This window comes from Curcuma longa, chromosome 14, assembly GCF_044706935.1.
Source record: "Curcuma longa cultivar G26 ecotype Majalengka, Jawa Barat chromosome 14, ITB_CL_G26_1.1, whole genome shotgun sequence".
In the NCBI taxonomy this organism is placed as follows: Eukaryota; Viridiplantae; Streptophyta; class Magnoliopsida; order Zingiberales; family Zingiberaceae; genus Curcuma; species Curcuma longa.
The window spans coordinates 1,205,287-1,219,884 of NC_133874.1; positions in this window are offsets into that span (position 1 = coordinate 1,205,287).

Here is a 14,598-nt window from a genome sequence, read left to right on the forward strand (position 1 = left end):
TCAGATTGGCCTCTACACGAATGTTCGATTATTTTGTTTAAATCTTACTTTCTGTACTAATCTTTTATATTATTGGACTATAAAATGGATTTCTCCATCTCCGAAAAAGTTTCAAAAAGAAGGCCATTAATGGACGGATATTTTCCCGTGCATAGGCCTTGGACGTACTAAGAGAGTTAGGAACCAAGTAAAAATCCACGTGTTCTCTGTTGGTGCAGTCTTGCCCCAAATATCATTGGATTTTAATGTTTGGCGGCTAAAATGAGTTTAAGTTAGGCAATATTGGTGATCTAAAGGTGTATTGTCAAACATCGAAACTCTAGGCAAGATCTTAGTGCATCTTGCACCAACAGAGTGCGCAGCGCTCGGACTTCCAGAACGGCGAATATTGTTTGGTTAACCCTTTCTTACTAGTCTTTTCTGTATTCATTTTATATCATTATTTATTGGACTGTAAGACGGGTTTCTCCGCCTCCAAACAACTTCGGAAAGGAGACCATTAGTGGACAGGCGCCTCCCGTACATAGGCCTTGGATGTACTAACCCTGGGGGGTTAGAAACCAAGTAAATCCGTGGATCCTTGTGTTTTGTGTTCTAATATTCCGCTGCGAGTTTTGATAGATTCAACGAATAAATTTTGTAAAAGCGACACGCGCTATTCACCCCCTCTAGCGCATACATCGATCCTATATAACTGAGGTCTAGTTCGATTATATAGTCAGTATAAATCGAACGACCTCAAACGGTCCTGCTCAATACACACAAAGTGTACTAGTGTAATTTAATAGTCAAGATAAACTGATACCAATTCCACTACAACCACTCCAATGGTTTGTCCATATCCATCTTAGTTGTGAGCTACTATTTATAATTTATAAGGAACCGATAACATGATCTTCTGTGTGGCACCACACACTATGTTATCTACAATATAAATTAAGTGGACAACTGCATTACATAAGAAATGCAAACATTTTGACCAAGGTTATTCTCATTTCAATATTATTGTAAAATAGATGTTTATACAAAAAGCAATGGCTTATAGTATACATCCCAACATAATCTTTGAGGAATGGTAAGGAGTCCTTGATCAATCAACCATACTCTCGAGGAATCCGAAATCCTAGGATCGTTTCTCCAAATCTTGTCACTTAACTGATTTCTCTTTGATTGAGGTTTAGGAACTTGATTTCACCCTCACTTCCCCATCACCAATCTAAATTACGTGATTTCCCAACTCTTTTTGTGGTAGTTTAGTGATTGATTCCACGATCATTGTGGTTCGATATCTTTTTATTACTTGACGACGACCGTATACTTGTAGATCTTATTACTGTATGGGCCGTAGGGTGGCCGATTCTATCTTTACTGCAGTGTTTCTCAATTTTGATCGATACAATATGACAAAGTAGTCAACCAACAATGATTACCTAGTGCCCATTCCTATTTATTTGATTGAGCAATAAAACATCTTCTTTTGTCAACCAGAATGACTAATGCACCTTGGTTGACCATTACTAATATGTTAATCAACCAAAATAACCATTAATTTGGGAATACTCACCAATCCAATTGGGTCAATCACTTTTGACCATTTCGTCCACAAAAAATCATTTCTGAATTCGAGAAAATTAATACGGCAAAGAACTGAGACAAATTTTCAAATAGGGTCGAACAATTAGGACACTTTATTCAACCGAAGCCATCAACAAAGTTAATTCCAACCTATTTCGGTCGACCAACTCACTGCTTGTGGTCAACCAAATCCAATGTTCTAGCATACAAAGTAATTTTTGCATTGTTCATTGTCAACCAAAATATTGTTCATAGAAAACGGTTACGAAATGCTTCAGCACTATGCATGGTCGATCAGATTGACCACTTAGTCAACCCAAACAAATTTTATATAGAAACACCGCATTCAATGTCAACCCGAATGTTGTCTAACCAACCGAAACCTCACCGCCTCGAAGCCATTTTTCATGATTTTCAACCATCCCGACTGTCAATGATCATGTCGTCTCCAGGCTATCCCGAAGCATCTCCTGCTGACCATCCTTCCCATTTCTCCCGAGCCAAAAAGCCTTCAAACACCCCAAATTGAGGTATTTCACTAGAGAAGAAGTCACCAAAAAAAACCAAAAAAAAAAAACCTAAAACCAGTTGGTCTTGCTCCAACGATCAACTATTTTTGACAGCATGCCTCCTCGGTAACTTAGCTTGTCCATTTTAAAACAATTGTTTTTTTGTTAAATCTTATTAATTTTTGCATTTATGGCATTATTTTCATAAAAATAGGTGTAGCCATCATTTTCGGACATACCATGCTCAGGGGGAAACATTACAAGTACCCTTCGCTACTTCTTTGTACTTGCCCTCATTTCGCTACTAAAGAAATGAGGCAAAAGTATAATTCTAAAGTCTATAAGATCACCAATCTTTATTGTTGGGATCTTATAAAAAAAATAAATAAATAAAAAATAAATGCAGTAAAAAAAATTGATCCTCTAGAGATTTATGCAACTATAATATATATGTTTGTTATATAGTTGTCACTTTTGTAATGTAACGTAACAATCTCGGTAGTAACTTTGATTCGACAGATCTTAGCACGATCAGAATGACCGTGTCTCTTCAATATTAACATGAACACGTCTTTTGTTCGTCGCATGAACTCAACCTTCGGAGAAGAATCACCTTTGTTGTGTTAGCAACTTAGATATTTTGACTAAGAGGAGAAGAAGAGGAGACTAAAAAAATGATCATCTATAAAAATGCATCAAAGATGACTTTTGTACTTATCCAAGGAATACAAAAATCATCCAATGAAAAAAAAATCATTTGCTCTCCTTTTCATCAATGTTCTATTAATCTCTATTAATGGACATTAATCATCTTTAGTAGTTGAGTTAAATCCAATGAGTCTAATTCGGATTAAACTCAATTCAATAATCCAATAGTTGAATTCATTTGAGTCTAACTCAGATTAGATGTAACCCTATAATCTTAAGGCTCATCATATTTTAGTCAAACTAAAATAAACTAATGTTCAAATCAACATAGATACATAAGCAATGAGTGACATCTAACAATGTATCATTGCTATTCAAGTGATGAGAAAGTCGAGATCCGACCTAACTTTTCTATGTCTATTATCTTGTATAACTTGGTTCTTCTATCTTCGATATCTAGATATCCCTTATCAATCTTTGTGTTTCTTAATCTCTAAGTAGACTCACTTAACCAAATGAGTTCAATATCTCATATTGACTTATTTAAACATGACCATGCATTTGAGTAGTCTTACTTAATCAAGGGGCCCACAGATATCACTTCCATCATATAGAAGGGATAAATCTCATCTACATCACTCACATCTCTCCGCATAATTTATTGCATATCTAGTGATTGACTTTACAATCCACTTTATTATAGGAGATGAAAGAGTGACAGACTTGTTAAGACTCATACATACTGATATATGTGACCCTTTCAATATAGCAGCTAGAGGAGGTTACCAGTACTTCATTACTTTTACTGATAATGTCAGTAGATACTGCTATATATATCTCATGAAACACAAGTCGGAATCCTTTGAAAAGTTCAAGGAATTCAAGAATTAAGTACAAAATCAACTTAACAAAATTATTAAGATATTTCGATCAGATCGAGGTAGTGAATACCTTAGTCAAGAGTTTCATGATCATCTGACTAAGTGTGGGATCATATCTCAACTCACTCCACCTGGAATACCATAGTGGAATAGTATATCAGAAAGAAGGAATCGTACTTTATTAGATATGGTATGATCGATGATGAGTCAGACAGATCTTCCCACTCCCTTCTGGGAATTTGCTCTAGAAACATTTATTTTCACACTTAACCAAGTTTCATCTAAAGCCGTCATAAAGACACCATATACAATATGGACTAGAAGAGTCCAAAGATATCTTTTATGAAGATCTAGGGTTGTGAGGCTTACGTTCGATGTCAAATCTCAAATAAACTAGGACTTAAATCTGATAAGTGCTATTTTATAGGATATCACAAGGAAATGAAGGGATATTACTTTTACAATCCCATACAAGGCAAAGTGTTTGTCGCTAGAAATGATATTTTTCTAGAATAAGAGTTTATTTCTATAAGAACTAGTGGGATTAAAATCCATCTTGAAGAAATTCAAGATGTAAAAAATAATACTGAGACCTTAATAGAAATTTAACAGTACCATCAAGTGTTGTAGATCATGAGTTTGTTACACAAGAAGTTATGGAGTAACAATCTGTTCAAGTAGACCACGCTCTATGCAGATCTGATAGGATACATCGTCAACCTAAGAAATATTCATTTCTCTTGTCTGACCATGATGATATTATGCTTAGTGATTTGAACGAGCCTATGTCTTATTAAGAAGCTGCGATAAGCCCAGATTCTGAGAAATGGCTAAAAGCCATGAGGTCTAAAATGGAATCCATGTATACTAACTAAATATGAAATTTCATTGATCCACCTGAGGAGATTAAATCCATTGGGTGTAAGTGGATCTTTAAGAGAAAGATTGGCATAGATGGTCTCATGCATACCTATAAAGGACGACTGACAGCTAAAGAGTTCAAGCAGATTCTGTAGGATCATTGAGAGCGCTAGAGAGGGTGAATAGCACTATCGGTAGCGTTTTCAGATTTTATAAAATTGCCCATGAATTCTTACAATCAGAGTTGTAAATGCAGCAAAAAATAAAAATACAACGAAAAGCACACGGGTGTTTTACTTGGTTCACAGCCACAGGCTGCTACTCCAAGGCTCATGATTAATTGACCTTTTCTGTTGGGCAATCAACTAAATAACTCCCCTCTTATGAAAGGGAGTTAACGATTACAAAAATATTGAAACAGTAATAACGATACCGCCCTTAGAAATTAAGTATAGAATCTTTAGAGTTACCAGTAATGAGGATGTAGACTTCTCGTGCAACACTTCAGCATTACGACGACGTCCCTAGTTGATGCTTTGCGTGCAGATGGTCGTTGGTTGTCTTTGAAATGATGCACTGAGGGGTCTCCCTCGATGCTCTTTTATTGGGCTATCCGAGTGCCTGAAAGCCTTTCTAGGCGCCTCCACGTTATCCACCGATCCATTATCGATGTTGTTGTGTCGACACTTCCAAGTACTTGTATCCCTTTCCGGGCGCTTGTATGCTAATGTGGAGGTTCCGGATGAACTTTGACTTTTGCAATGCCTATCCCAATCCGGGGTGCTTGGAATCTATCAGAGCCGTAGGTTTTCAAGTCTTTCGGTGTTTTCAGATTTTTGTATCGGAGTCGTTTTACGACAAGGTTATGTTGGGACTAGCGGCGACAGGGCATCTCCAGACGACAATAGGTAAAATATTTAATCTAGCAATTTTATACTTTGTAATAATTGTTAACAGATATGACTCGGGGAAGACATGCTCCTGCGCGGAGACGTGGTGCAGGACGACCACGTAAGAAGATGTTCGAATCTCTGATGGCTGTTAGCCACCAGAGGGGTTTTCCTATGTCAAGAAGACATGGTATCTTTAGAAGCCAGGGCCAAGCCTTTTCATCTAGACGACCATCTCTATCAGTGGATGAATTTGGCAAACCTTTTAGTGGTAGCTATGTTGGTGAAGATCATTATTTATATGGAGATGCTGGACATAGTATGAAACGCCCATTTTTTATGACGGAACATGATTCTGAGTATATGGAATATCAAAATAGGGTTCGACCTCATTATGACTACCTAATTCAATGCACGAGGGAGGCTCATTATAGAGAGTTTGAAATGGGTGGTTGTTATGGACACAATTATTATGGTCCAAATTACAATGATGGCACATATCCATCATATGGTGGTGCACACTTAGGGCGTGGCTACTATTACTGACTTGCAATATTGTTAATTTACGGATGATGAATTGAATGTAGCAAGGATTTATGTAGAAGATGACAATCTTAGTTTATTGACTTCTTAGTAGCTATAGTCTATATAAATTATATTTTGGTCGTTGGTTAGAAATTTAGCGGTGTTTCTTTGTTTGTTCCTTTGTGAAACTGTTTGGTAGATTTGTTAATTATACATTGATCTATGGAGAGTCTTGTGGCTGAATTTGATCATGGAAGCTTTATGTTTGCAACTGAATCAACTTAAAGAACAAGTGAGGTTGAAGTCAATGAAGATTGGTTAATCTGAATTGTTGATTGGTGGATAGTGATGGTCGAATATGGAATCCTTGTCCTTTCAAATAGCTAAACATTTATGATCTAGGTGATCAACGACTTGAATGTATTAGGCTATACAAGGATTTAGGAGGACTCGTTTGGCTGGAATTGGATATTGGCTGTGGAGTTCTAGCCATGCAATTGAATGGTATTAGGCACTATGAAATAATGGTATGATCTGGAATTGAATGCAAGGAACTATTCCTAATTTAGGATGATTGTTTTGTCGAGACTATGCTAACAACAACGGTAATGTTATGCGATGATTAAAACATATAGGCAAATTACTGAACTCCTTATATCAATTGCTTTGTTGAGCTCCTTGAGATGTTTAGCAGTCAGTTGGTCGTTCTCTTATGGGTGACACTCGATTTGGTTCGAATGTTTGTGGTGCTTAAGAAAGTTGGATTCAATGGTTTATTGGACTGATAATTCTTGTTCGATTAATTGAGTGACTTAGGCCATGAGATGTCTCAACTTTGGACTGATTCTTGGTAGAGGTTTCTACTTGCTTGAGAAAATTGTCATTCTCCTCTGGTAGCAAGCAAGTGTGGTTTTTCAGTATCCCTGCTCTAGTCCTACAGAGCAATGTGTTCATGAAGAAATAGAACAATGCCTGTAGAAGGGTGAGCAATCAGCTTATAGGTGGGATAATATTCAGTTTATATGCTTTTCCTTCTAGCTTGCTTACAAGAGTTGTCCCATCGATCACTTGCTATATATTACTTACAATTAATTAATTTTCCACTCACATTTTCCTCCACGAGTGATATATATTGAGAGATTTGGTGGGGAACAGATGGAGCAATATGGATAATGGGGCTCAAGCTTGAACATGGTGCTATTTGGAGGCTTATATGGAAGGGAACCTTGTGTATTAAGCAAGGTAGTAGAAGAGGGAATATTGGGTGATTGTGAAGATAAGGTAGGGGATGAAAGAGAATGCCACTATGATGGAAATATTGGGTGATTGTGAAGATATAGGATTCTAATCAACCTATTTCTTGCTAAGGCAGAGGTGTGAGTTTTTTTTAAAAGTAAAGGGGTCTGTGGCAAGACAATAGGTGATTAACAATGGAACAGAACACCATGAAGTTGGTGACAAGGGGGGAGAATGTTGTCATGAAGTTGGTGACAAGGGAGAATGTTGTCATATTCTCATAACTATATCAACTTGATATTTCTGAAAAGGCAATTATGCAGTTGATCACAATGGAGAATGTTGGCCTACTATGATAATATCATTTTGATATATCTGAAAATCATTTTGATACATTAGCTAAATCAGAATTTTATGGCAAATGGTGACTTTTTATGTAGATAACAGATCAAAGATTGTGGAAAAAAAAAATCCAATGTACTGAAATAGTCATGTACAGGCAGTCTCTTTCAATGGTGAGTAACTCTTCGCTGCTCATTCTAGCCTCAAACATAAAGTGCCTTTCACTTGAAGGGCTTAGAGCTGATTTTTTTTTTCTTCTTTTTTTCCCTTGAAAATACAGACTCATGAAAGGCATTTTCATTATTGCTTTCCCGTCAGGAAGTCTGTATGATTTTCATGTGTCATGGTTACAGACTGAATAGTAAGATAATAATGGCATAATGGATACACTTGTGATAGATGTTTGTATTATTTGGAGAACCAAAAGTCGCAAGCTTGTTTCAAGGCCACACCGGACTGATGTTGCATTGAGTTATTAATAAAGTGGGTGATGTGTATGAGGGGATGTCAACGACAAGGAAAAGTTTTTTTTTCTAATTCCATTCCCGAGACAATTACACTCATATAAGAGTTCAAATAGGGGCAGTGGTGGTGGTATATGTGGATGACTCAAGCACAAGAAATAATAATGTAAGTTGAAGTAATCTTGAAATCCCAATTCTGTAACTGAAATCTGTAGCAATAGATTACTGCATCCAGCCTCCATTTTGAACCTCTGAAATAGGATTCTAGATTTCAGAAATGCAGTAGATTGTTAAAATTGAATTTGATAGATAATCAGTGAAGAGTCTGGCTCCTATTGAATCTGAAATCAGTGAATTAGCTTGCAATCTCTTAGAAATTTATCTTTGAACTGATGTCTGAGTTCTGAAAATGAACAAGTTGGAATCTTGAATTAACAAGTGATTGAGAAGTGCAGAAATTCAGATTGATTAAAAGAGAGCTGAAGTTAGAACTTGAACATGATGTTGGACTTGGAAATTTGCAATTCCATGAAACTAAAGTCTGGAAGTGAATATCTTGAATCTGATTACCTGAACTGAATTGCTTGAATTCTGTATTGAATCCCTGATTTCCTAGTTCATGGATGCATGTTCATGTGCCATGGGTGCCAATTTGGAAGGAAATTTGCAAGCTATACACATAACTCCAAAATGTGGGGAATTCTGAAACTCTGTTTCAGAAAATGTGAAACTGAGTAGGAATAGCATGCATGGTCAGAAAGGTGTTGTTGGTTTCCTGGAAACCAAAGAGGATTTTCCTTTCACATGTGAAGGTATAGTTCCAGACATTGTTATAAACCCTCATGTTTTGCCAACTCGGCAAACTCCTGGTCAGCTTCATGAAGCTGCATTAGGAAAAGGAATTGCATGTAGAGATTATACAAGATATGCTGCACCGTTCTCAACTGTTTTAGTTGATGACATTGCAGATCAGTTGCATAGGACCTTGACTGGTGGAGCTCAGTATGAGGCAGAGTTGGGTTGGACTATCAGACGGAGGAAAGAGGTGCAAGATCGCCAGAAGAGTTATGCTGATCGACGACGTAGACCCTTGGAGTTCTCTATTGGTGATCATGTAGAGAGTTTCACCCACGAAAGGGGTGAAGAGATTTGGTCTCCGAGGTAAGCTAGCTCCATGGTACATCGGACCCTTCCAGATCTTAGAGATGTTGGAGCAGTAGCTTACCGTCTAGCGCTACCCCCGTCCTTGGCTGGTATTCATAGATGTATTTCATGTGTCCATGCTGAGGAGATATGTGCCAGACCCCACACACATTCTGTCAGATGTATCGGTCTCCATTCAGCCTGATGCTACCTACGAGGAGGCTCCAGTACGGATTCTGGACCGCAAGGAGCGTCAGTTGCGGAGAAAGACCATCCGGCTCGTTAAAGTTGGATGGCAACATCATTCTGACGCAGGAGGCTACTTGGGAGCTCGAGGATACGATACGAGCTCGATACCCCCACCTCTTCACTTGAGGTATGTATGTAGTTATATTCAGCATGTATACTTCATATTCATTTTAGTATTTGCTGATAATAAATACTGAAATTTGGGGACCAAATTTTTATTAGTGGGGGAGAATGTAAAATATGGTAAAAAAAAAAAAGGGTTAATGGTTAACGGGTTTAAAACCCGAAACCCATTAGGAATCCATTAACCCCTCTCCCTCCCGACTCTCCTCTTCGGTCCGAACGCGGTTTTCCTTCTCCGAAAACGGCGAAACCGCTACGCCGTTTTCCCTTCTTCTTCGCCGGAAACCGACGACTGCTCCTCTTCTTCTCCTTCTTCTACGAGCTCGAAGTCGAGGTAACGGACACCCTTGCTCCTCCCCTCCTTGCTTCGTCGCTTTCCCTCTGCACAACCGACGCCACCGCTTGCCGCCGCCTCGCCTCCGTGCCCTAGCCGCAAACCCTCAGCCGCCGCGTCGCCGTTCACAGCCCAGCGAGCCATCGCCTTCCTTCGTCGGTGGGCAAGTCTTAGGGCTTCAAATCGAGGTAAGGTTTTGGGTTTTCTATTTGGTTTCGATCGCTGGTTGGATTCATAAGAAATTGCCGGTGATGTTAAATTGGTTGAATCTGTGGAATGGGTTTAGGTATCGGCTGTTGAGGAGTTGGTTGGTGTGGTACAGAGGTCCAGAAATTTTACCAGCAGTGTGATCCTGGTAAGATTAAATTTTAGTTGGTTAGTCTTTCGGTTTCATAGATGACATATTGCTGTAGTTCTTGATGCTTCGAAGGCCTTCCTTCTTTGCTAGAAATCTTCGGTGCTTACTTTCTTGGTTTAATCGGTGAAACCAATTGTTTATTTTAGTATCGGATTTCACGAGATGAACATTTTATTTCAGATGGTGAAGCCTTTGGAGAATACAGCTTTGTTGGCATTATCCTGACAGTTTAGTCATAGTTAGTTGACCGTGTAATATGGTTTTCGTGGTTGACTAAATTAATGATAGTGAGAGTTTCCATTTCCTAGTAAACAAACATACGTCACAATGCAACCAGATTTTTGAAGGATGAACCAAGCCTATTACTAGTGGATTCATAGTATGCTATGAAAACCCAAGCATAGATACTTCTGGTTGGCCTTTTTCCTTGTGGACTCCTATTTTCTTAGTGGATTTGTATCTTACATTTCTTTAAATATGAGTTAAAACAGATTCCATTCATTACATGCTGTTGGAAGCTTATACCCACTAAAAAGAATTAAACCATCCCTAAAATTCTATTAAAGGCTAAGACACTGGTTCCAAGATAAACATCTGGTATGAGTGAGGTCCAACTGTGATGTTAAACTCCATGGAGAGATGTTATGGGTTGGGGTGAATTCTAAGTTATTTGAGTTAATTCTTGGTTCGGTTAAGGTAAACTCGAGTTAACTGGTTTTGGATGGGGTCAAACTAAGATCGGCTAAGATTTTATTTGACAGAAAATATATAAATACATATCAGCGTATTGAGGAAAGTTATTTATTTTAATTACAGGTTATTGACTTGTTACTGGATTTCTGAACGGAGGTTCTTTTCGGATACGACTAGATTCGGAAGGCGGGTATCTTATCTTATCTTTTTAGATAAGTTATTTGACATGTATAGTTTTGCTATAGCTAGTAGTAATTATGTTTATGCTTTTATATATGCCTTGGTATATCACTACTTGCTCATATATGTTGTATATCATTCTTACCTGATACCTGTTTTAGTTCCTTAGCATATTGATACTTGCCATGCTTATAGAGGTTCATCAAAGTAGTGATATACCGTTCTTTATTGGGCATTGTCTATCCACTAGATATACCTTGTATGCATTAGCGACATGCACCATCCTTGCATGATTGCATGCTGGCGGTCGTCGACTCCTTTGTAGTTGAGTCCGTCGCCAGTTACATGGTCTGCACACACTGCCACTCATGGGTTAGTGGTACATCAGGAGGGTGTGTGCAGTTGCTCTGTCATGCTCCGCTCGGCCGCTCAGGGGTAGTGGTTCCGCAGCGTGGTAGCATACAGGGATCCCTCCTTCGCATCGTGACACGAGGAGATGAGAGCTTTGCTCCCCCATATTACTTGGGGCAGGAGGATAGGTGTACTCCGACAGCATCCTGTCCACTCGGTCACTCAGGAGCAGTGATGGCAGAGTGCACAGTTGTCACAGCCCTACCCACTCGACCTCACCATCGTGGTGACGGTGGCTGACTGGCGTCAGGGGTGACCATGTCATTGCATCATGTGCATACTGCATGGATTGCACTTATGCTTGCTGCATTTTGGTTGTTGCATATGTTTGACATGCACATACAGGTGGCCTGATGCATTTTGGTAGGAGATTCTGGTATGTACAGCTCTTCTCGTTCTTTCAGTTTTACATTTCTTACTATCCTTTGAGGAGCTGTACTGTTATGATTATTACTGCTAGGGATAGTTTACTATACATGTCTATTGGATATCCGCTGGGTTCTTTGAACTCACCCCGTTGATTTCATTCTTTTCAGGTTGATGTCAGTCTGGAGCTGCGCTGCTAGTCCCCTATCGAGATGATGTCGTCTCTTTGGTTTTGGTTTTATTATGTTATCGATAGATATGTTTCAAAACTTGATCTGTCTTATGGATTTTCATATATATGTTTCGGTTGGTGGTATGCATGCTATAGAATAATAGTTGTGGTTATTATTTCAGTTTTAGTACTTGTGATTTAGTTTTGTTATGTTTATGGATTGTAGCCGTGTAGGCTTAGTTGTGGCCTTGTAGGCCTTCTTGTCATATATGTATACAGGGAATTGCAATTGTTACAGGGGAGATGCTGCCGAAATTTTTCTGGTCAGCCATCTCCCGGGGCTGTGCCTAGCCTCAACTAGGACTTTTCTGTACTCCCTACATACTTAGATCAGCTCGTTAGTAATTACCACACACTTAACTTGAATCTCTTGCCTGTTATATTTGAGAGGTGTTCTAAGACAATTGCCTTATGATTATACTATTTATTGAATAAATAGAAATTTACTGTTTAAGTGCATATTTTATATGTTTGATTGGATGTTAAACTTGTTCACTGAATGTCCACAATACATTTTTTAGCATGAGAGAATTTGTGATTGGATCACAACTTGTGAGTTTCTCTACATGTATAATTATGAAAGTATTGAAACTATCCCTAGTCGATGAATTGATGAACACGAACGTTATCAATTTTATTGAGGCTAGCATGTTTATACTCTTTGGTTTACCAAACAACCATTCTCACTAGCTGGAGACATTGGATGTTGAGAGTTAAACATGGATGCTGGTTAAAGGTAACTAGTTCATTGGAGTGACCTACCGTGAGACTTCAAATGGTTCTTTTTGTATGTCAATGAAGATCTCAGTGCAACTTAAGTGCGAGTTTCTTTAGACTTGCGGTATTCAAGTCACCTTGATCGCGGAAGTTTATTCTTTGACGTCTTAAGCAAGCATCTTCAAGGAAGTGTGGATTTGAGATGATTGGGTATAAGTTGAAGTACCCGAAGGTGTTTGAATAGCCCACAGAGGATTTATCACTCTTTGTAAAAGAGACGTATATCCTACGGTCGCTTGTTTGGATTATTACTGAAAGTTTTTAACCAAGGCATCACATGTCAAGAACGTGGTATTCTTGGACACGTGTACAAGTAACTCGAATTAGCAGAACAAGGAAGCAAGCTTGGACTAGGTGTGACGTAGTCAGCCTAGCGGGGACTAACACACACAGACCATGTCCCGAACCAAACAGGTATAAGACGGTGAAAGAAATGAGACACATTTCATTATAGCTGCTGAAGGGTTTAGAAATTGTTCTAAAATTAATTGTTAATTTTTCAATCAATTGGGGATCATGATGTACTACTAGGTGTCACTCATGATCGATCCGAAATTAAGGGTTAATTACGAACGACCAACATAATCAGAAACCTATTGAGTCACACGCACTACAAATTTCTTGAAAGGACTTAAAACGAGTGTGAGAATTTGATTCTCAGAATAAGAGAAATTCGGTTATACTGGACAAAGGCAAAATGATGGATTTTGTCTTATTAAGACAGAATAAACAAAATAAAAAATGTTCTGGTTATCGAACCAGACAAATCGATTTAGAATCAAAGATTGAACCAACTTGATTTGGTTCGTGATGGAAGACATTTTGGCAAAATGGAAGCAATGACGATCTTCATCTTGAGAAGACGAAACAAACGAAACTTGTTTGGGTCAAATCGGAGTTCGTTTGGTTGTTGAATTAAACATTTTGGTTGTGAACCAAGTTGAACTAAATCGGGCCTGATTTGAGTTGAACCAAATCAAGCAAACCCAAAGCATTGAACCAGGTTCAAGGAAAACCCTAAACCCAGTTCAAGCTCCTCCCGGTCTGCCTCCTTTTCTTCCTCGCATGATCACGCGCTTCTCCTCTAGCCGACACGCACAAGGAAGGAAATCTTCCTTCTCGCCGGAAGCTGGAAGGGAATTAGCGCCGAAGAAAAATAGGAAGGAAATCGTGATCGTATCTTCTCCATCCGACTGTCTCATGTGCAAATAAGGTAGGAGATGGGATCTTCTTCCTTGATCATCGGACGTGTAAAGATGGAAGGAATTCTGGCCGGTGCTAGGATTTTGTGGTTTGATCCTTTAAAGGAGGAGGTTGTCGGCAGCTTGAAGGGTGGTGGAAACCTAAATCCAACTCCTCTCCTTTGCTTGATCTCCTTGCTCCGCTTCTGCCCGATCACACGAGAAGAGGACCCTGTTCTGTCTGTCTTCTTGCTTTTCCGGCCGCCAAAAAGTTCTCCTCTGGCGATCCCTGTTGCATTGCTATCAGACCTCCCTGTTGATTGATGCTACTAGCCAAAGAGTTCGCCAGAATTGCTGCCAGATTTGTGGCTGTGCTACCGGTCCTTATTGCTTGTTGCCAAAGGCTGAAGTTTTAGTAGATACCATCATCATCGAAAAAGTTCCGGTAAACGTACACAGCGAAAGAAAAATAAATAATAAACTAAGTTATTATAACACTCGCAACCACACATGCAAGATACAACACAATGGTGGAATTGATGAGAAAATAAAATTTTCAGAATAACAAATTATTTTACGTATACCTTGTTGGGATGTATACTATAAGCCTAGCTTTTTGT